Source organism: Lepisosteus platostomus, unplaced genomic scaffold (assembly GCF_059453375.1).
Source record: "Lepisosteus platostomus isolate fLepPlt1 unplaced genomic scaffold, fLepPlt1.hap1 Scaffold_248_H1, whole genome shotgun sequence".
Classification (NCBI taxonomy): Eukaryota; Metazoa; Chordata; class Actinopteri; order Semionotiformes; family Lepisosteidae; genus Lepisosteus; species Lepisosteus platostomus.
The window spans coordinates 19,075-38,434 of record NW_028291629.1 but is presented as its reverse complement, the minus strand read 5'-3'; the positions used below and the strand labels follow the sequence as shown (position 1 = coordinate 38,434).

Here is a 19,360-nt window from a genome sequence, read left to right as displayed (position 1 = left end):
TGTGGGCATCGCTTCTCGGCCTTTTGGCTAAGATCAAGTGTAGTATCTGTTCTTATCAGTTTAATATCTGATACGTCCCCCATCGGGGGACCACATATTAAACGGATTTTTGGAACAGGGAGCTGGATCAGGAGCTTGCTCCGTCCTCTCCACGCATCGGCCCGGTATTGCAGCGCCTCCGGGAGCGGTGCACCACCTTCTCTCAGCGGTGAAAAGACAGACGTAGGTAGCTAGGTAGCTAGCTAGCTAGCGAGCGAGCGAGCAAGCAAGCGAAGTGGACTGGAGCTCCTTCTTCTCGGGTCTCGTCCCTCGTCCCCCATCTGTGTGTCTCTGTGTTCTGTCTCTCTCTCGCCCTCTCGGTTCCCGTGCTCCCTCTGTGCGCTTTCCCGCGTCTCGACTCTCTGGGCAAGCAGGCCGGCCCCCTTTTCGGCTCCCGTGCGTTTTCCCTCCAAAAAACTTAGGTTTTTCAGCCTTTTCCCAGGGAGGCAGGCGTGGCTTGCTTGCTTGCTTGCTTGCTTGCTTGCTTGCTTGCGTGCGTGTCCGTCCCCGTCCCTGCAGGCGGGCCCCTTTCGACAGCTGGGCGTTTTCCCTCCAAAAAACTTAGTATATCCACCTTTTCTTTCTTTTTTTTCGGCAGGCAGGCAGGCAGGCGTGTGTGCGCGCGCGTCCCCGTCCCTCCCTCCCTCCCGAGAGAGAGCTGCCCCTTGCCTCTGCCCGCAGGTGCTGGCGCTCGGCTTTGGCTTGCAGCCGGTTGGGCGCAGCTGCTGCCGGTGGGAGGGGCCTAAGCTAAGGAGGCCGGGCGGCTGGCGCCCCCTGCGGCTGCGGTCGTTGTCGGGCCGTTGACAGAAGATCAAAGAGCAGGGCCCCCGCCCGGGACTGGCAGGAAGGCAGGCGGGCAGGCAAGAGAGAGGGGGAGCAGAGTCCCGCGGCAGGCCTCTGGCTGCAGGGAGGCCGGCAGCTGCGCGGGTCCCGGGCTCCAGAGGAGTCGGCCTGCGCCACTGTGCGCCAGCGGAACGCCCGCGCGTCGGTCCGCGCCTTTGTGGGCATCGCTTCTCGGCCTTTTGGCTAAGATCAAGTGTAGTATCTGTTCTTATCAGTTTAATATCTGATACGTCCCCCATCGGGGGACCACATATTAAACGGATTTTTGGAACAGGGAGCTGGATCAGGAGCTTGCTCCGTCCTCTCCACGCATCGGCCCGGTATTGCAGCGCCTCCGGGAGCGGTGCACCACCTTCTCTCAGCGGTGAAAAGACAGACGTAGGTAGCTAGGTAGCTAGCTAGCTAGCGAGCGAGCGAGCAAGCAAGCGAAGTGGACTGGAGCTCCTTCTTCTCGGGTCTCGTCCCTCGTCCCCCATCTGTGTGTCTCTGTGTTCTGTCTCTCTCTCGCCCTCTCGGTTCCCGTGCTCCCTCTGTGCGCTTTCCCGCGTCTCGACTCTCTGGGCAAGCAGGCCGGCCCCCTTTTCGGCTCCCGTGCGTTTTCCCTCCAAAAAACTTAGGTTTTTCAGCCTTTTCCCAGGGAGGCAGGCGTGGCTTGCTTGCTTGCTTGCTTGCTTGCTTGCTTGCTTGCGTGCGTGTCCGTCCCCGTCCCTGCAGGCGGGCCCCTTTCGACAGCTGGGCGTTTTCCCTCCAAAAAACTTAGTATATCCACCTTTTCTTTCTTTTTTTTCGGCAGGCAGGCAGGCAGGCGTGTGTGCGCGCGCGTCCCCGTCCCTCCCTCCCTCCCGAGAGAGAGCTGCCCCTTGCCTCTGCCCGCAGGTGCTGGCGCTCGGCTTTGGCTTGCAGCCGGTTGGGCGCAGCTGCTGCCGGTGGGAGGGGCCTAAGCTAAGGAGGCCGGGCGGCTGGCGCCCCCTGCGGCTGCGGTCGTTGTCGGGCCGTTGACAGAAGATCAAAGAGCAGGGCCCCCGCCCGGGACTGGCAGGAAGGCAGGCGGGCAGGCAAGAGAGAGGGGGAGCAGAGTCCCGCGGCAGGCCTCTGGCTGCAGGGAGGCCGGCAGCTGCGCGGGTCCCGGGCTCCAGAGGAGTCGGCCTGCGCCACTGTGCGCCAGCGGAACGCCCGCGCGTCGGTCCGCGCCTTTGTGGGCATCGCTTCTCGGCCTTTTGGCTAAGATCAAGTGTAGTATCTGTTCTTATCAGTTTAATATCTGATACGTCCCCCATCGGGGGACCACATATTAAACGGATTTTTGGAACAGGGAGCTGGATCAGGAGCTTGCTCCGTCCTCTCCACGCATCGGCCCGGTATTGCAGCGCCTCCGGGAGCGGTGCACCACCTTCTCTCAGCGGTGAAAAGACAGACGTAGGTAGCTAGGTAGCTAGCTAGCTAGCGAGCGAGCGAGCAAGCAAGCGAAGTGGACTGGAGCTCCTTCTTCTCGGGTCTCGTCCCTCGTCCCCCATCTGTGTGTCTCTGTGTTCTGTCTCTCTCTCGCCCTCTCGGTTCCCGTGCTCCCTCTGTGCGCTTTCCCGCGTCTCGACTCTCTGGGCAAGCAGGCCGGCCCCCTTTTCGGCTCCCGTGCGTTTTCCCTCCAAAAAACTTAGGTTTTTCAGCCTTTTCCCAGGGAGGCAGGCGTGGCTTGCTTGCTTGCTTGCTTGCTTGCTTGCTTGCTTGCGTGCGTGTCCGTCCCCGTCCCTGCAGGCGGGCCCCTTTCGACAGCTGGGCGTTTTCCCTCCAAAAAACTTAGTATATCCACCTTTTCTTTCTTTTTTTTCGGCAGGCAGGCAGGCAGGCGTGTGTGCGCGCGCGTCCCCGTCCCTCCCTCCCTCCCGAGAGAGAGCTGCCCCTTGCCTCTGCCCGCAGGTGCTGGCGCTCGGCTTTGGCTTGCAGCCGGTTGGGCGCAGCTGCTGCCGGTGGGAGGGGCCTAAGCTAAGGAGGCCGGGCGGCTGGCGCCCCCTGCGGCTGCGGTCGTTGTCGGGCCGTTGACAGAAGATCAAAGAGCAGGGCCCCCGCCCGGGACTGGCAGGAAGGCAGGCGGGCAGGCAAGAGAGAGGGGGAGCAGAGTCCCGCGGCAGGCCTCTGGCTGCAGGGAGGCCGGCAGCTGCGCGGGTCCCGGGCTCCAGAGGAGTCGGCCTGCGCCACTGTGCGCCAGCGGAACGCCCGCGCGTCGGTCCGCGCCTTTGTGGGCATCGCTTCTCGGCCTTTTGGCTAAGATCAAGTGTAGTATCTGTTCTTATCAGTTTAATATCTGATACGTCCCCCATCGGGGGACCACATATTAAACGGATTTTTGGAACAGGGAGCTGGATCAGGAGCTTGCTCCGTCCTCTCCACGCATCGGCCCGGTATTGCAGCGCCTCCGGGAGCGGTGCACCACCTTCTCTCAGCGGTGAAAAGACAGACGTAGGTAGCTAGGTAGCTAGCTAGCTAGCGAGCGAGCGAGCAAGCAAGCGAAGTGGACTGGAGCTCCTTCTTCTCGGGTCTCGTCCCTCGTCCCCCATCTGTGTGTCTCTGTGTTCTGTCTCTCTCTCGCCCTCTCGGTTCCCGTGCTCCCTCTGTGCGCTTTCCCGCGTCTCGACTCTCTGGGCAAGCAGGCCGGCCCCCTTTTCGGCTCCCGTGCGTTTTCCCTCCAAAAAACTTAGGTTTTTCAGCCTTTTCCCAGGGAGGCAGGCGTGGCTTGCTTGCTTGCTTGCTTGCTTGCTTGCTTGCTTGCGTGCGTGTCCGTCCCCGTCCCTGCAGGCGGGCCCCTTTCGACAGCTGGGCGTTTTCCCTCCAAAAAACTTAGTATATCCACCTTTTCTTTCTTTTTTTTCGGCAGGCAGGCAGGCAGGCGTGTGTGCGCGCGCGTCCCCGTCCCTCCCTCCCTCCCGAGAGAGAGCTGCCCCTTGCCTCTGCCCGCAGGTGCTGGCGCTCGGCTTTGGCTTGCAGCCGGTTGGGCGCAGCTGCTGCCGGTGGGAGGGGCCTAAGCTAAGGAGGCCGGGCGGCTGGCGCCCCCTGCGGCTGCGGTCGTTGTCGGGCCGTTGACAGAAGATCAAAGAGCAGGGCCCCCGCCCGGGACTGGCAGGAAGGCAGGCGGGCAGGCAAGAGAGAGGGGGAGCAGAGTCCCGCGGCAGGCCTCTGGCTGCAGGGAGGCCGGCAGCTGCGCGGGTCCCGGGCTCCAGAGGAGTCGGCCTGCGCCACTGTGCGCCAGCGGAACGCCCGCGCGTCGGTCCGCGCCTTTGTGGGCATCGCTTCTCGGCCTTTTGGCTAAGATCAAGTGTAGTATCTGTTCTTATCAGTTTAATATCTGATACGTCCCCCATCGGGGGACCACATATTAAACGGATTTTTGGAACAGGGAGCTGGATCAGGAGCTTGCTCCGTCCTCTCCACGCATCGGCCCGGTATTGCAGCGCCTCCGGGAGCGGTGCACCACCTTCTCTCAGCGGTGAAAAGACAGACGTAGGTAGCTAGGTAGCTAGCTAGCTAGCGAGCGAGCGAGCAAGCAAGCGAAGTGGACTGGAGCTCCTTCTTCTCGGGTCTCGTCCCTCGTCCCCCATCTGTGTGTCTCTGTGTTCTGTCTCTCTCTCGCCCTCTCGGTTCCCGTGCTCCCTCTGTGCGCTTTCCCGCGTCTCGACTCTCTGGGCAAGCAGGCCGGCCCCCTTTTCGGCTCCCGTGCGTTTTCCCTCCAAAAAACTTAGGTTTTTCAGCCTTTTCCCAGGGAGGCAGGCGTGGCTTGCTTGCTTGCTTGCTTGCTTGCTTGCTTGCTTGCGTGCGTGTCCGTCCCCGTCCCTGCAGGCGGGCCCCTTTCGACAGCTGGGCGTTTTCCCTCCAAAAAACTTAGTATATCCACCTTTTCTTTCTTTTTTTTCGGCAGGCAGGCAGGCAGGCGTGTGTGCGCGCGCGTCCCCGTCCCTCCCTCCCTCCCGAGAGAGAGCTGCCCCTTGCCTCTGCCCGCAGGTGCTGGCGCTCGGCTTTGGCTTGCAGCCGGTTGGGCGCAGCTGCTGCCGGTGGGAGGGGCCTAAGCTAAGGAGGCCGGGCGGCTGGCGCCCCCTGCGGCTGCGGTCGTTGTCGGGCCGTTGACAGAAGATCAAAGAGCAGGGCCCCCGCCCGGGACTGGCAGGAAGGCAGGCGGGCAGGCAAGAGAGAGGGGGAGCAGAGTCCCGCGGCAGGCCTCTGGCTGCAGGGAGGCCGGCAGCTGCGCGGGTCCCGGGCTCCAGAGGAGTCGGCCTGCGCCACTGTGCGCCAGCGGAACGCCCGCGCGTCGGTCCGCGCCTTTGTGGGCATCGCTTCTCGGCCTTTTGGCTAAGATCAAGTGTAGTATCTGTTCTTATCAGTTTAATATCTGATACGTCCCCCATCGGGGGACCACATATTAAACGGATTTTTGGAACAGGGAGCTGGATCAGGAGCTTGCTCCGTCCTCTCCACGCATCGGCCCGGTATTGCAGCGCCTCCGGGAGCGGTGCACCACCTTCTCTCAGCGGTGAAAAGACAGACGTAGGTAGCTAGGTAGCTAGCTAGCTAGCGAGCGAGCGAGCAAGCAAGCGAAGTGGACTGGAGCTCCTTCTTCTCGGGTCTCGTCCCTCGTCCCCCATCTGTGTGTCTCTGTGTTCTGTCTCTCTCTCGCCCTCTCGGTTCCCGTGCTCCCTCTGTGCGCTTTCCCGCGTCTCGACTCTCTGGGCAAGCAGGCCGGCCCCCTTTTCGGCTCCCGTGCGTTTTCCCTCCAAAAAACTTAGGTTTTTCAGCCTTTTCCCAGGGAGGCAGGCGTGGCTTGCTTGCTTGCTTGCTTGCTTGCTTGCTTGCTTGCGTGCGTGTCCGTCCCCGTCCCTGCAGGCGGGCCCCTTTCGACAGCTGGGCGTTTTCCCTCCAAAAAACTTAGTATATCCACCTTTTCTTTCTTTTTTTTCGGCAGGCAGGCAGGCAGGCGTGTGTGCGCGCGCGTCCCCGTCCCTCCCTCCCTCCCGAGAGAGAGCTGCCCCTTGCCTCTGCCCGCAGGTGCTGGCGCTCGGCTTTGGCTTGCAGCCGGTTGGGCGCAGCTGCTGCCGGTGGGAGGGGCCTAAGCTAAGGAGGCCGGGCGGCTGGCGCCCCCTGCGGCTGCGGTCGTTGTCGGGCCGTTGACAGAAGATCAAAGAGCAGGGCCCCCGCCCGGGACTGGCAGGAAGGCAGGCGGGCAGGCAAGAGAGAGGGGGAGCAGAGTCCCGCGGCAGGCCTCTGGCTGCAGGGAGGCCGGCAGCTGCGCGGGTCCCGGGCTCCAGAGGAGTCGGCCTGCGCCACTGTGCGCCAGCGGAACGCCCGCGCGTCGGTCCGCGCCTTTGTGGGCATCGCTTCTCGGCCTTTTGGCTAAGATCAAGTGTAGTATCTGTTCTTATCAGTTTAATATCTGATACGTCCCCCATCGGGGGACCACATATTAAACGGATTTTTGGAACAGGGAGCTGGATCAGGAGCTTGCTCCGTCCTCTCCACGCATCGGCCCGGTATTGCAGCGCCTCCGGGAGCGGTGCACCACCTTCTCTCAGCGGTGAAAAGACAGACGTAGGTAGCTAGGTAGCTAGCTAGCTAGCGAGCGAGCGAGCAAGCAAGCGAAGTGGACTGGAGCTCCTTCTTCTCGGGTCTCGTCCCTCGTCCCCCATCTGTGTGTCTCTGTGTTCTGTCTCTCTCTCGCCCTCTCGGTTCCCGTGCTCCCTCTGTGCGCTTTCCCGCGTCTCGACTCTCTGGGCAAGCAGGCCGGCCCCCTTTTCGGCTCCCGTGCGTTTTCCCTCCAAAAAACTTAGGTTTTTCAGCCTTTTCCCAGGGAGGCAGGCGTGGCTTGCTTGCTTGCTTGCTTGCTTGCTTGCTTGCTTGCGTGCGTGTCCGTCCCCGTCCCTGCAGGCGGGCCCCTTTCGACAGCTGGGCGTTTTCCCTCCAAAAAACTTAGTATATCCACCTTTTCTTTCTTTTTTTTCGGCAGGCAGGCAGGCAGGCGTGTGCGCGCGCGTCCCCGTCCCTCCCTCCCTCCCGAGAGAGAGCTGCCCCTTGCCTCTGCCCGCAGGTGCTGGCGCTCGGCTTTGGCTTGCAGCCGGTTGGGCGCAGCTGCTGCCGGTGGGAGGGGCCTAAGCTAAGGAGGCCGGGCGGCTGGCGCCCCCTGCGGCTGCGGTCGTTGTCGGGCCGTTGACAGAAGATCAAAGAGCAGGGCCCCCGCCCGGGACTGGCAGGAAGGCAGGCGGGCAGGCAAGAGAGAGGGGGAGCAGAGTCCCGCGGCAGGCCTCTGGCTGCAGGGAGGCCGGCAGCTGCGCGGGTCCCGGGCTCCAGAGGAGTCGGCCTGCGCCACTGTGCGCCAGCGGAACGCCCGCGCGTCGGTCCGCGCCTTTGTGGGCATCGCTTCTCGGCCTTTTGGCTAAGATCAAGTGTAGTATCTGTTCTTATCAGTTTAATATCTGATACGTCCCCCATCGGGGGACCACATATTAAACGGATTTTTGGAACAGGGAGCTGGATCAGGAGCTTGCTCCGTCCTCTCCACGCATCGGCCCGGTATTGCAGCGCCTCCGGGAGCGGTGCACCACCTTCTCTCAGCGGTGAAAAGACAGACGTAGGTAGCTAGGTAGCTAGCTAGCTAGCGAGCGAGCGAGCAAGCAAGCGAAGTGGACTGGAGCTCCTTCTTCTCGGGTCTCGTCCCTCGTCCCCCATCTGTGTGTCTCTGTGTTCTGTCTCTCTCTCGCCCTCTCGGTTCCCGTGCTCCCTCTGTGCGCTTTCCCGCGTCTCGACTCTCTGGGCAAGCAGGCCGGCCCCCTTTTCGGCTCCCGTGCGTTTTCCCTCCAAAAAACTTAGGTTTTTCAGCCTTTTCCCAGGGAGGCAGGCGTGGCTTGCTTGCTTGCTTGCTTGCTTGCTTGCTTGCTTGCGTGCGTGTCCGTCCCCGTCCCTGCAGGCGGGCCCCTTTCGACAGCTGGGCGTTTTCCCTCCAAAAAACTTAGTATATCCACCTTTTCTTTCTTTTTTTTCGGCAGGCAGGCAGGCAGGCGTGTGTGCGCGCGCGTCCCCGTCCCTCCCTCCCTCCCGAGAGAGAGCTGCCCCTTGCCTCTGCCCGCAGGTGCTGGCGCTCGGCTTTGGCTTGCAGCCGGTTGGGCGCAGCTGCTGCCGGTGGGAGGGGCCTAAGCTAAGGAGGCCGGGCGGCTGGCGCCCCCTGCGGCTGCGGTCGTTGTCGGGCCGTTGACAGAAGATCAAAGAGCAGGGCCCCCGCCCGGGACTGGCAGGAAGGCAGGCGGGCAGGCAAGAGAGAGGGGGAGCAGAGTCCCGCGGCAGGCCTCTGGCTGCAGGGAGGCCGGCAGCTGCGCGGGTCCCGGGCTCCAGAGGAGTCGGCCTGCGCCACTGTGCGCCAGCGGAACGCCCGCGCGTCGGTCCGCGCCTTTGTGGGCATCGCTTCTCGGCCTTTTGGCTAAGATCAAGTGTAGTATCTGTTCTTATCAGTTTAATATCTGATACGTCCCCCATCGGGGGACCACATATTAAACGGATTTTTGGAACAGGGAGCTGGATCAGGAGCTTGCTCCGTCCTCTCCACGCATCGGCCCGGTATTGCAGCGCCTCCGGGAGCGGTGCACCACCTTCTCTCAGCGGTGAAAAGACAGACGTAGGTAGCTAGGTAGCTAGCTAGCTAGCGAGCGAGCGAGCAAGCAAGCGAAGTGGACTGGAGCTCCTTCTTCTCGGGTCTCGTCCCTCGTCCCCCATCTGTGTGTCTCTGTGTTCTGTCTCTCTCTCGCCCTCTCGGTTCCCGTGCTCCCTCTGTGCGCTTTCCCGCGTCTCGACTCTCTGGGCAAGCAGGCCGGCCCCCTTTTCGGCTCCCGTGCGTTTTCCCTCCAAAAAACTTAGGTTTTTCAGCCTTTTCCCAGGGAGGCAGGCGTGGCTTGCTTGCTTGCTTGCTTGCTTGCTTGCTTGCTTGCGTGCGTGTCCGTCCCCGTCCCTGCAGGCGGGCCCCTTTCGACAGCTGGGCGTTTTCCCTCCAAAAAACTTAGTATATCCACCTTTTCTTTCTTTTTTTTCGGCAGGCAGGCAGGCAGGCGTGTGTGCGCGCGCGTCCCCGTCCCTCCCTCCCTCCCGAGAGAGAGCTGCCCCTTGCCTCTGCCCGCAGGTGCTGGCGCTCGGCTTTGGCTTGCAGCCGGTTGGGCGCAGCTGCTGCCGGTGGGAGGGGCCTAAGCTAAGGAGGCCGGGCGGCTGGCGCCCCCTGCGGCTGCGGTCGTTGTCGGGCCGTTGACAGAAGATCAAAGAGCAGGGCCCCCGCCCGGGACTGGCAGGAAGGCAGGCGGGCAGGCAAGAGAGAGGGGGAGCAGAGTCCCGCGGCAGGCCTCTGGCTGCAGGGAGGCCGGCAGCTGCGCGGGTCCCGGGCTCCAGAGGAGTCGGCCTGCGCCACTGTGCGCCAGCGGAACGCCCGCGCGTCGGTCCGCGCCTTTGTGGGCATCGCTTCTCGGCCTTTTGGCTAAGATCAAGTGTAGTATCTGTTCTTATCAGTTTAATATCTGATACGTCCCCCATCGGGGGACCACATATTAAACGGATTTTTGGAACAGGGAGCTGGATCAGGAGCTTGCTCCGTCCTCTCCACGCATCGGCCCGGTATTGCAGCGCCTCCGGGAGCGGTGCACCACCTTCTCTCAGCGGTGAAAAGACAGACGTAGGTAGCTAGGTAGCTAGCTAGCTAGCGAGCGAGCGAGCAAGCAAGCGAAGTGGACTGGAGCTCCTTCTTCTCGGGTCTCGTCCCTCGTCCCCCATCTGTGTGTCTCTGTGTTCTGTCTCTCTCTCGCCCTCTCGGTTCCCGTGCTCCCTCTGTGCGCTTTCCCGCGTCTCGACTCTCTGGGCAAGCAGGCCGGCCCCCTTTTCGGCTCCCGTGCGTTTTCCCTCCAAAAAACTTAGGTTTTTCAGCCTTTTCCCAGGGAGGCAGGCGTGGCTTGCTTGCTTGCTTGCTTGCTTGCTTGCTTGCTTGCGTGCGTGTCCGTCCCCGTCCCTGCAGGCGGGCCCCTTTCGACAGCTGGGCGTTTTCCCTCCAAAAAACTTAGTATATCCACCTTTTCTTTCTTTTTTTTCGGCAGGCAGGCAGGCAGGCGTGTGTGCGCGCGCGTCCCCGTCCCTCCCTCCCTCCCGAGAGAGAGCTGCCCCTTGCCTCTGCCCGCAGGTGCTGGCGCTCGGCTTTGGCTTGCAGCCGGTTGGGCGCAGCTGCTGCCGGTGGGAGGGGCCTAAGCTAAGGAGGCCGGGCGGCTGGCGCCCCCTGCGGCTGCGGTCGTTGTCGGGCCGTTGACAGAAGATCAAAGAGCAGGGCCCCCGCCCGGGACTGGCAGGAAGGCAGGCGGGCAGGCAAGAGAGAGGGGGAGCAGAGTCCCGCGGCAGGCCTCTGGCTGCAGGGAGGCCGGCAGCTGCGCGGGTCCCGGGCTCCAGAGGAGTCGGCCTGCGCCACTGTGCGCCAGCGGAACGCCCGCGCGTCGGTCCGCGCCTTTGTGGGCATCGCTTCTCGGCCTTTTGGCTAAGATCAAGTGTAGTATCTGTTCTTATCAGTTTAATATCTGATACGTCCCCCATCGGGGGACCACATATTAAACGGATTTTTGGAACAGGGAGCTGGATCAGGAGCTTGCTCCGTCCTCTCCACGCATCGGCCCGGTATTGCAGCGCCTCCGGGAGCGGTGCACCACCTTCTCTCAGCGGTGAAAAGACAGACGTAGGTAGCTAGGTAGCTAGCTAGCTAGCGAGCGAGCGAGCAAGCAAGCGAAGTGGACTGGAGCTCCTTCTTCTCGGGTCTCGTCCCTCGTCCCCCATCTGTGTGTCTCTGTGTTCTGTCTCTCTCTCGCCCTCTCGGTTCCCGTGCTCCCTCTGTGCGCTTTCCCGCGTCTCGACTCTCTGGGCAAGCAGGCCGGCCCCCTTTTCGGCTCCCGTGCGTTTTCCCTCCAAAAAACTTAGGTTTTTCAGCCTTTTCCCAGGGAGGCAGGCGTGGCTTGCTTGCTTGCTTGCTTGCTTGCTTGCTTGCTTGCGTGCGTGTCCGTCCCCGTCCCTGCAGGCGGGCCCCTTTCGACAGCTGGGCGTTTTCCCTCCAAAAAACTTAGTATATCCACCTTTTCTTTCTTTTTTTTCGGCAGGCAGGCAGGCAGGCGTGTGTGCGCGCGCGTCCCCGTCCCTCCCTCCCTCCCGAGAGAGAGCTGCCCCTTGCCTCTGCCCGCAGGTGCTGGCGCTCGGCTTTGGCTTGCAGCCGGTTGGGCGCAGCTGCTGCCGGTGGGAGGGGCCTAAGCTAAGGAGGCCGGGCGGCTGGCGCCCCCTGCGGCTGCGGTCGTTGTCGGGCCGTTGACAGAAGATCAAAGAGCAGGGCCCCCGCCCGGGACTGGCAGGAAGGCAGGCGGGCAGGCAAGAGAGAGGGGGAGCAGAGTCCCGCGGCAGGCCTCTGGCTGCAGGGAGGCCGGCAGCTGCGCGGGTCCCGGGCTCCAGAGGAGTCGGCCTGCGCCACTGTGCGCCAGCGGAACGCCCGCGCGTCGGTCCGCGCCTTTGTGGGCATCGCTTCTCGGCCTTTTGGCTAAGATCAAGTGTAGTATCTGTTCTTATCAGTTTAATATCTGATACGTCCCCCATCGGGGGACCACATATTAAACGGATTTTTGGAACAGGGAGCTGGATCAGGAGCTTGCTCCGTCCTCTCCACGCATCGGCCCGGTATTGCAGCGCCTCCGGGAGCGGTGCACCACCTTCTCTCAGCGGTGAAAAGACAGACGTAGGTAGCTAGGTAGCTAGCTAGCTAGCGAGCGAGCGAGCAAGCAAGCGAAGTGGACTGGAGCTCCTTCTTCTCGGGTCTCGTCCCTCGTCCCCCATCTGTGTGTCTCTGTGTTCTGTCTCTCTCTCGCCCTCTCGGTTCCCGTGCTCCCTCTGTGCGCTTTCCCGCGTCTCGACTCTCTGGGCAAGCAGGCCGGCCCCCTTTTCGGCTCCCGTGCGTTTTCCCTCCAAAAAACTTAGGTTTTTCAGCCTTTTCCCAGGGAGGCAGGCGTGGCTTGCTTGCTTGCTTGCTTGCTTGCTTGCTTGCTTGCGTGCGTGTCCGTCCCCGTCCCTGCAGGCGGGCCCCTTTCGACAGCTGGGCGTTTTCCCTCCAAAAAACTTAGTATATCCACCTTTTCTTTCTTTTTTTTCGGCAGGCAGGCAGGCAGGCGTGTGTGCGCGCGCGTCCCCGTCCCTCCCTCCCTCCCGAGAGAGAGCTGCCCCTTGCCTCTGCCCGCAGGTGCTGGCGCTCGGCTTTGGCTTGCAGCCGGTTGGGCGCAGCTGCTGCCGGTGGGAGGGGCCTAAGCTAAGGAGGCCGGGCGGCTGGCGCCCCCTGCGGCTGCGGTCGTTGTCGGGCCGTTGACAGAAGATCAAAGAGCAGGGCCCCCGCCCGGGACTGGCAGGAAGGCAGGCGGGCAGGCAAGAGAGAGGGGGAGCAGAGTCCCGCGGCAGGCCTCTGGCTGCAGGGAGGCCGGCAGCTGCGCGGGTCCCGGGCTCCAGAGGAGTCGGCCTGCGCCACTGTGCGCCAGCGGAACGCCCGCGCGTCGGTCCGCGCCTTTGTGGGCATCGCTTCTCGGCCTTTTGGCTAAGATCAAGTGTAGTATCTGTTCTTATCAGTTTAATATCTGATACGTCCCCCATCGGGGGACCACATATTAAACGGATTTTTGGAACAGGGAGCTGGATCAGGAGCTTGCTCCGTCCTCTCCACGCATCGGCCCGGTATTGCAGCGCCTCCGGGAGCGGTGCACCACCTTCTCTCAGCGGTGAAAAGACAGACGTAGGTAGCTAGGTAGCTAGCTAGCTAGCGAGCGAGCGAGCAAGCAAGCGAAGTGGACTGGAGCTCCTTCTTCTCGGGTCTCGTCCCTCGTCCCCCATCTGTGTGTCTCTGTGTTCTGTCTCTCTCTCGCCCTCTCGGTTCCCGTGCTCCCTCTGTGCGCTTTCCCGCGTCTCGACTCTCTGGGCAAGCAGGCCGGCCCCCTTTTCGGCTCCCGTGCGTTTTCCCTCCAAAAAACTTAGGTTTTTCAGCCTTTTCCCAGGGAGGCAGGCGTGGCTTGCTTGCTTGCTTGCTTGCTTGCTTGCTTGCTTGCGTGCGTGTCCGTCCCCGTCCCTGCAGGCGGGCCCCTTTCGACAGCTGGGCGTTTTCCCTCCAAAAAACTTAGTATATCCACCTTTTCTTTCTTTTTTTTCGGCAGGCAGGCAGGCAGGCGTGTGTGCGCGCGCGTCCCCGTCCCTCCCTCCCTCCCGAGAGAGAGCTGCCCCTTGCCTCTGCCCGCAGGTGCTGGCGCTCGGCTTTGGCTTGCAGCCGGTTGGGCGCAGCTGCTGCCGGTGGGAGGGGCCTAAGCTAAGGAGGCCGGGCGGCTGGCGCCCCCTGCGGCTGCGGTCGTTGTCGGGCCGTTGACAGAAGATCAAAGAGCAGGGCCCCCGCCCGGGACTGGCAGGAAGGCAGGCGGGCAGGCAAGAGAGAGGGGGAGCAGAGTCCCGCGGCAGGCCTCTGGCTGCAGGGAGGCCGGCAGCTGCGCGGGTCCCGGGCTCCAGAGGAGTCGGCCTGCGCCACTGTGCGCCAGCGGAACGCCCGCGCGTCGGTCCGCGCCTTTGTGGGCATCGCTTCTCGGCCTTTTGGCTAAGATCAAGTGTAGTATCTGTTCTTATCAGTTTAATATCTGATACGTCCCCCATCGGGGGACCACATATTAAACGGATTTTTGGAACAGGGAGCTGGATCAGGAGCTTGCTCCGTCCTCTCCACGCATCGGCCCGGTATTGCAGCGCCTCCGGGAGCGGTGCACCACCTTCTCTCAGCGGTGAAAAGACAGACGTAGGTAGCTAGGTAGCTAGCTAGCTAGCGAGCGAGCGAGCAAGCAAGCGAAGTGGACTGGAGCTCCTTCTTCTCGGGTCTCGTCCCTCGTCCCCCATCTGTGTGTCTCTGTGTTCTGTCTCTCTCTCGCCCTCTCGGTTCCCGTGCTCCCTCTGTGCGCTTTCCCGCGTCTCGACTCTCTGGGCAAGCAGGCCGGCCCCCTTTTCGGCTCCCGTGCGTTTTCCCTCCAAAAAACTTAGGTTTTTCAGCCTTTTCCCAGGGAGGCAGGCGTGGCTTGCTTGCTTGCTTGCTTGCTTGCTTGCTTGCTTGCGTGCGTGTCCGTCCCCGTCCCTGCAGGCGGGCCCCTTTCGACAGCTGGGCGTTTTCCCTCCAAAAAACTTAGTATATCCACCTTTTCTTTCTTTTTTTTCGGCAGGCAGGCAGGCAGGCGTGTGTGCGCGCGCGTCCCCGTCCCTCCCTCCCTCCCGAGAGAGAGCTGCCCCTTGCCTCTGCCCGCAGGTGCTGGCGCTCGGCTTTGGCTTGCAGCCGGTTGGGCGCAGCTGCTGCCGGTGGGAGGGGCCTAAGCTAAGGAGGCCGGGCGGCTGGCGCCCCCTGCGGCTGCGGTCGTTGTCGGGCCGTTGACAGAAGATCAAAGAGCAGGGCCCCCGCCCGGGACTGGCAGGAAGGCAGGCGGGCAGGCAAGAGAGAGGGGGAGCAGAGTCCCGCGGCAGGCCTCTGGCTGCAGGGAGGCCGGCAGCTGCGCGGGTCCCGGGCTCCAGAGGAGTCGGCCTGCGCCACTGTGCGCCAGCGGAACGCCCGCGCGTCGGTCCGCGCCTTTGTGGGCATCGCTTCTCGGCCTTTTGGCTAAGATCAAGTGTAGTATCTGTTCTTATCAGTTTAATATCTGATACGTCCCCCATCGGGGGACCACATATTAAACGGATTTTTGGAACAGGGAGCTGGATCAGGAGCTTGCTCCGTCCTCTCCACGCATCGGCCCGGTATTGCAGCGCCTCCGGGAGCGGTGCACCACCTTCTCTCAGCGGTGAAAAGACAGACGTAGGTAGCTAGGTAGCTAGCTAGCTAGCGAGCGAGCGAGCAAGCAAGCGAAGTGGACTGGAGCTCCTTCTTCTCGGGTCTCGTCCCTCGTCCCCCATCTGTGTGTCTCTGTGTTCTGTCTCTCTCTCGCCCTCTCGGTTCCCGTGCTCCCTCTGTGCGCTTTCCCGCGTCTCGACTCTCTGGGCAAGCAGGCCGGCCCCCTTTTCGGCTCCCGTGCGTTTTCCCTCCAAAAAACTTAGGTTTTTCAGCCTTTTCCCAGGGAGGCAGGCGTGGCTTGCTTGCTTGCTTGCTTGCTTGCTTGCTTGCTTGCGTGCGTGTCCGTCCCCGTCCCTGCAGGCGGGCCCCTTTCGACAGCTGGGCGTTTTCCCTCCAAAAAACTTAGTATATCCACCTTTTCTTTCTTTTTTTTCGGCAGGCAGGCAGGCAGGCGTGTGTGCGCGCGCGTCCCCGTCCCTCCCTCCCTCCCGAGAGAGAGCTGCCCCTTGCCTCTGCCCGCAGGTGCTGGCGCTCGGCTTTGGCTTGCAGCCGGTTGGGCGCAGCTGCTGCCGGTGGGAGGGGCCTAAGCTAAGGAGGCCGGGCGGCTGGCGCCCCCTGCGGCTGCGGTCGTTGTCGGGCCGTTGACAGAAGATCAAAGAGCAGGGCCCCCGCCCGGGACTGGCAGGAAGGCAGGCGGGCAGGCAAGAGAGAGGGGGAGCAGAGTCCCGCGGCAGGCCTCTGGCTGCAGGGAGGCCGGCAGCTGCGCGGGTCCCGGGCTCCAGAGGAGTCGGCCTGCGCCACTGTGCGCCAGCGGAACGCCCGCGCGTCGGTCCGCGCCTTTGTGGGCATCGCTTCTCGGCCTTTTGGCTAAGATCAAGTGTAGTATCTGTTCTTATCAGTTTAATATCTGATACGTCCCCCATCGGGGGACCACATATTAAACGGATTTTTGGAACAGGGAGCTGGATCAGGAGCTTGCTCCGTCCTCTCCACGCATCGGCCCGGTATTGCAGCGCCTCCGGGAGCGGTGCACCACCTTCTCTCAGCGGTGAAAAGACAGACGTAGGTAGCTAGGTAGCTAGCTAGCTAGCGAGCGAGCGAGCAAGCAAGCGAAGTGGACTGGAGCTCCTTCTTCTCGGGTCTCGTCCCTCGTCCCCCATCTGTGTGTCTCTGTGTTCTGTCTCTCTCTCGCCCTCTCGGTTCCCGTGCTCCCTCTGTGCGCTTTCCCGCGTCTCGACTCTCTGGGCAAGCAGGCCGGCCCCCTTTTCGGCTCCCGTGCGTTTTCCCTCCAAAAAACTTAGGTTTTTCAGCCTTTTCCCAGGGAGGCAGGCGTGGCTTGCTTGCTTGCTTGCTTGCTTGCTTGCTTGCTTGCGTGCGTGTCCGTCCCCGTCCCTGCAGGCGGGCCCCTTTCGACAGCTGGGCGTTTTCCCTCCAAAAAACTTAGTATATCCACCTTTTCTTTCTTTTTTTTCGGCAGGCAGGCAGGCAGGCGTGTGTGCGCGCGCGTCCCCGTCCCTCCCTCCCTCCCGAGAGAGAGCTGCCCCTTGCCTCTGCCCGCAGGTGCTGGCGCTCGGCTTTGGCTTGCAGCCGGTTGGGCGCAGCTGCTGCCGGTGGGAGGGGCCTAAGCTAAGGAGGCCGGGCGGCTGGCGCCCCCTGCGGCTGCGGTCGTTGTCGGGCCGTTGACAGAAGATCAAAGAGCAGGGCCCCCGCCCGGGACTGGCAGGAAGGCAGGCGGGCAGGCAAGAGAGAGGGGGAGCAGAGTCCCGCGGCAGGCCTCTGGCTGCAGGGAGGCCGGCAGCTGCGCGGGTCCCGGGCTCCAGAGGAGTCGGCCTGCGCCACTGTGCGCCAGCGGAACGCCCGCGCGTCGGTCCGCGCCTTTGTGGGCATCGCTTCTCGGCCTTTTGGCTAAGATCAAGTGTAGTATCTGTTCTTATCAGTTTAATATCTGATACGTCCCCCATCGGGGGACCACATATTAAACGGATTTTTGGAACAGGGAGCTGGATCAGGAGCTTGCTCCGTCCTCTCCACGCATCGGCCCGGTATTGCAGCGCCTCCGGGAGCGGTGCACCACCTTCTCTCAGCGGTGAAAAGACAGACGTAGGTAGCTAGGTAGCTAGCTAGCTAGCGAGCGAGCGAGCAAGCAAGCGAAGTGGACTGGAGCTCCTTCTTCTCGGGTCTCGTCCCTCGTCCCCCATCTGTGTGTCTCTGTGTTCTGTCTCTCTCTCGCCCTCTCGGTTCCCGTGCTCCCTCTGTGCGCTTTCCCGCGTCTCGACTCTCTGGGCAAGCAGGCCGGCCCCCTTTTCGGCTCCCGTGCGTTTTCCCTCCAAAAAACTTAGGTTTTTCAGCCTTTTCCCAGGGAGGCAGGCGTGGCTTGCTTGCTTGCTTGCTTGCTTGCTTGCTTGCTTGCGTGCGTGTCCGTCCCCGTCCCTGCAGGCGGGCCCCTTTCGACAGCTGGGCGTTTTCCCTCCAAAAAACTTAGTATATCCACCTTTTCTTTCTTTTTTTTCGGCAGGCAGGCAGGCAGGCGTGTGTGCGCGCGCGTCCCCGTCCCTCCCTCCCTCCCGAGAGAGAGCTGCCCCTTGCCTCTGCCCGCAGGTGCTGGCGCTCGGCTTTGGCTTGCAGCCGGTTGGGCGCAGCTGCTGCCGGTGGGAGGGGCCTAAGCTAAGGAGGCCGGGCGGCTGGCGCCCCCTGCGGCTGCGGTCGTTGTCGGGCCGTTGACAGAAGATCAAAGAGCAGGGCCCCCGCCCGGGACTGGCAGGAAGGCAGGCGGGCAGGCAAGAGAGAGGGGGAGCAGAGTCCCGCGGCAGGCCTCTGGCTGCAGGGAGGCCGGCAGCTGCGCGGGTCCCGGGCTCCAGAGGAGTCGGCCTGCGCCACTGTGCGCCAGCGGAACGCCCGCGCGTCGGTCCGCGCCTTTGTGGGCATCGCTTCTCGGCCTTTTGGCTAAGATCAAGTGTAGTATCTGTTCTTATCAGTTTAATATCTGATACGTCCCCCATCGGGGGACCACATATTAAACGGATTTTTGGAACAGGGAGCTGGATCAGGAGCTTGCTCCGTCCTCTCCACGCATCGGCCCGGTATTGCAGCGCCTCCGGGAGCGGTGCACCACCTTCTCTCAGCGGTGAAAAGACAGACGTAGGTAGCTAGGTAGCTAGCTAGCTAGCGAGCGAGCGAGCAAGCAAGCGAAGTGGACTGGAGCTCCTTCTTCTCGGGTCTCGTCCCTCGTCCCCCATCTGTGTGTCTCTGTGTTCTGTCTCTCTCTCGCCCTCTCGGTTCCCGTGCTCCCTCTGTGCGCTTTCCCGCGTCTCGACTCTCTGGGCAAGCAGGCCGGCCCCCTTTTCGGCTCCCGTGCGTTTTCCCTCCAAAAAACTTAGGTTTTTCAGCCTTTTCCCAGGGAGGCAGGCGTGGCTTGCTTGCTTGCTTGCTTGCTTGCTTGCTTGCTTGCGTGCGTGTCCGTCCCCGTCCCTGCAGGCGGGCCCCTTTCGACAGCTGGGCGTTTTCCCTCCAAAAAACTTAGTATATCCACCTTTTCTTTCTTTTTTTTCGGCAGGCAGGCAGGCAGGCGTGTGTGCGCGCGCGTCCCCGTCCCTCCCTCCCTCCCGAGAGAGAGCTGCCCCTTGCCTCTGCCCGCAGGTGCTGGCGCTCGGCTTTGGCTTGCAGCCGGTTGGGCGCAGCTGCTGCCGGTGGGAGGGGCCTAAGCTAAGGAGGCCGGGCGGCTGGCGCCCCCTGCGGCTGCGGTCGTTGTCGGGCCGTTGACAGAAGATCAAAGAGCAGGGCCCCCGCCCGGGACTGGCAGGAAGGCAGGCGGGCAGGCAAGAGAGAGGGGGAGCAGAGTCCCGCGGCAGGCCTCTGGCTGCAGGGAGGCCGGCAGCTGCGCGGGTCCCGGGCTCCAGAGGAGTCGGCCTGCGCCACTGTGCGCCAGCGGAACGCCCGCGCGTCGGTCCGCGCCTTTGTGGGCATCGCTTCTCGGCCTTTTGGCTAAGATCAAGTGTAGTATCTGTTCTTATCAGTTTAATATCTGATACGTCCCCCATCGGGGGACCACATATTAAACGGATTTTTGGAACAGGGAGCTGGATCAGGAGCTTGCTCCGTCCTCTCCACGCATCGGCCCGGTATTGCAGCGCCTCCGGGAGCGGTGCACCACCTTCTCTCAGCGGTGAAAAGACAGACGTAGGTAGCTAGGTAGCTAGCTAGCTAGCGAGCGAGCGAGCAAGCAAGCGAAGTGGACTGGAGCTCCTTCTTCTCGGGTCTCGTCCCTCGTCCCCCATCTGTGTGTCTCTGTGTTCTGTCTCTCTCTCGCCCTCTCGGTTCCCGTGCTCCCTCTGTGCGCTTTCCCGCGTCTCGACTCTCTGGGCAAGCAGGCCGGCCCCCTTTTCGGCTCCCGTGCGTTTTCCCTCCAAAAAACTTAGGTTTTTCAGCCTTTTCCCAGGGAGGCAGGCGTGGCTTGCTTGCTTGCTTGCTTGCTTGCTTGCTTGCTTGCGTGCGTGTCCGTCCCCGTCCCTGCAGGCGGGCCCCTTTCGACAGCTGGGCGTTTTCCCTCCAAAAAACTTAGTATATCCACCTTTTCTTTCTTTTTTTTCGGCAGGCAGGCAGGCAGGCGTGTGTGCGCGCGCGTCCCCGTCCCTC

General features: G+C 62.6%; 19 non-coding genes across 19 annotated transcripts; all 19 read left to right on the top strand.

Annotated features, from left to right (window-relative positions):
- The first annotated feature begins 7 nt into the window (after positions 1-7).
- LOC148635524 (U2 spliceosomal RNA) lies at positions 8-198 on the top strand. The gene has a single exon (XR_015933096.1). It is a non-coding gene; the product is annotated as a U2 spliceosomal RNA (small nuclear RNA).
- An 847-nt stretch (positions 199-1,045) lies between these two features.
- On the top strand, positions 1,046-1,236 carry LOC148635523 (U2 spliceosomal RNA). Its single transcript, XR_015933095.1, has one exon. It is a non-coding gene; the product is annotated as a U2 spliceosomal RNA (small nuclear RNA).
- An 847-nt stretch (positions 1,237-2,083) lies between these two features.
- Positions 2,084-2,274, top strand: LOC148635522 (U2 spliceosomal RNA). The gene has a single exon (XR_015933093.1). It is a non-coding gene; the product is annotated as a U2 spliceosomal RNA (small nuclear RNA).
- Positions 2,275-3,121: 847 nt separating this feature from the next.
- LOC148635521 (U2 spliceosomal RNA) lies at positions 3,122-3,312 on the top strand. Its single transcript, XR_015933092.1, has one exon. It is a non-coding gene; the product is annotated as a U2 spliceosomal RNA (small nuclear RNA).
- Positions 3,313-4,159: 847 nt separating this feature from the next.
- LOC148635520 (U2 spliceosomal RNA) lies at positions 4,160-4,350 on the top strand. The gene has a single exon (XR_015933091.1). It is a non-coding gene; the product is annotated as a U2 spliceosomal RNA (small nuclear RNA).
- An 847-nt stretch (positions 4,351-5,197) lies between these two features.
- LOC148635519 (U2 spliceosomal RNA) lies at positions 5,198-5,388 on the top strand. Its single transcript, XR_015933090.1, has one exon. It is a non-coding gene; the product is annotated as a U2 spliceosomal RNA (small nuclear RNA).
- Positions 5,389-6,235: 847 nt separating this feature from the next.
- Positions 6,236-6,426, top strand: LOC148635518 (U2 spliceosomal RNA). The gene has a single exon (XR_015933089.1). It is a non-coding gene; the product is annotated as a U2 spliceosomal RNA (small nuclear RNA).
- Positions 6,427-7,271: 845 nt separating this feature from the next.
- LOC148635517 (U2 spliceosomal RNA) lies at positions 7,272-7,462 on the top strand. The gene has a single exon (XR_015933088.1). It is a non-coding gene; the product is annotated as a U2 spliceosomal RNA (small nuclear RNA).
- Positions 7,463-8,309: 847 nt separating this feature from the next.
- On the top strand, positions 8,310-8,500 carry LOC148635516 (U2 spliceosomal RNA). The gene has a single exon (XR_015933087.1). It is a non-coding gene; the product is annotated as a U2 spliceosomal RNA (small nuclear RNA).
- Positions 8,501-9,347: 847 nt separating this feature from the next.
- Positions 9,348-9,538, top strand: LOC148635515 (U2 spliceosomal RNA). The gene has a single exon (XR_015933086.1). It is a non-coding gene; the product is annotated as a U2 spliceosomal RNA (small nuclear RNA).
- Positions 9,539-10,385: 847 nt separating this feature from the next.
- Positions 10,386-10,576, top strand: LOC148635514 (U2 spliceosomal RNA). The gene has a single exon (XR_015933085.1). It is a non-coding gene; the product is annotated as a U2 spliceosomal RNA (small nuclear RNA).
- An 847-nt stretch (positions 10,577-11,423) lies between these two features.
- Positions 11,424-11,614, top strand: LOC148635513 (U2 spliceosomal RNA). The gene has a single exon (XR_015933084.1). It is a non-coding gene; the product is annotated as a U2 spliceosomal RNA (small nuclear RNA).
- An 847-nt stretch (positions 11,615-12,461) lies between these two features.
- On the top strand, positions 12,462-12,652 carry LOC148635512 (U2 spliceosomal RNA). Its single transcript, XR_015933082.1, has one exon. It is a non-coding gene; the product is annotated as a U2 spliceosomal RNA (small nuclear RNA).
- Positions 12,653-13,499: 847 nt separating this feature from the next.
- LOC148635511 (U2 spliceosomal RNA) lies at positions 13,500-13,690 on the top strand. The gene has a single exon (XR_015933081.1). It is a non-coding gene; the product is annotated as a U2 spliceosomal RNA (small nuclear RNA).
- Positions 13,691-14,537: 847 nt separating this feature from the next.
- LOC148635510 (U2 spliceosomal RNA) lies at positions 14,538-14,728 on the top strand. The gene has a single exon (XR_015933080.1). It is a non-coding gene; the product is annotated as a U2 spliceosomal RNA (small nuclear RNA).
- An 847-nt stretch (positions 14,729-15,575) lies between these two features.
- On the top strand, positions 15,576-15,766 carry LOC148635509 (U2 spliceosomal RNA). Its single transcript, XR_015933079.1, has one exon. It is a non-coding gene; the product is annotated as a U2 spliceosomal RNA (small nuclear RNA).
- Positions 15,767-16,613: 847 nt separating this feature from the next.
- LOC148635508 (U2 spliceosomal RNA) lies at positions 16,614-16,804 on the top strand. Its single transcript, XR_015933078.1, has one exon. It is a non-coding gene; the product is annotated as a U2 spliceosomal RNA (small nuclear RNA).
- Positions 16,805-17,651: 847 nt separating this feature from the next.
- LOC148635507 (U2 spliceosomal RNA) lies at positions 17,652-17,842 on the top strand. The gene has a single exon (XR_015933077.1). It is a non-coding gene; the product is annotated as a U2 spliceosomal RNA (small nuclear RNA).
- Positions 17,843-18,689: 847 nt separating this feature from the next.
- LOC148635506 (U2 spliceosomal RNA) lies at positions 18,690-18,880 on the top strand. The gene has a single exon (XR_015933076.1). It is a non-coding gene; the product is annotated as a U2 spliceosomal RNA (small nuclear RNA).
- The last annotated feature ends 480 nt before the right edge of the window (positions 18,881-19,360 follow it).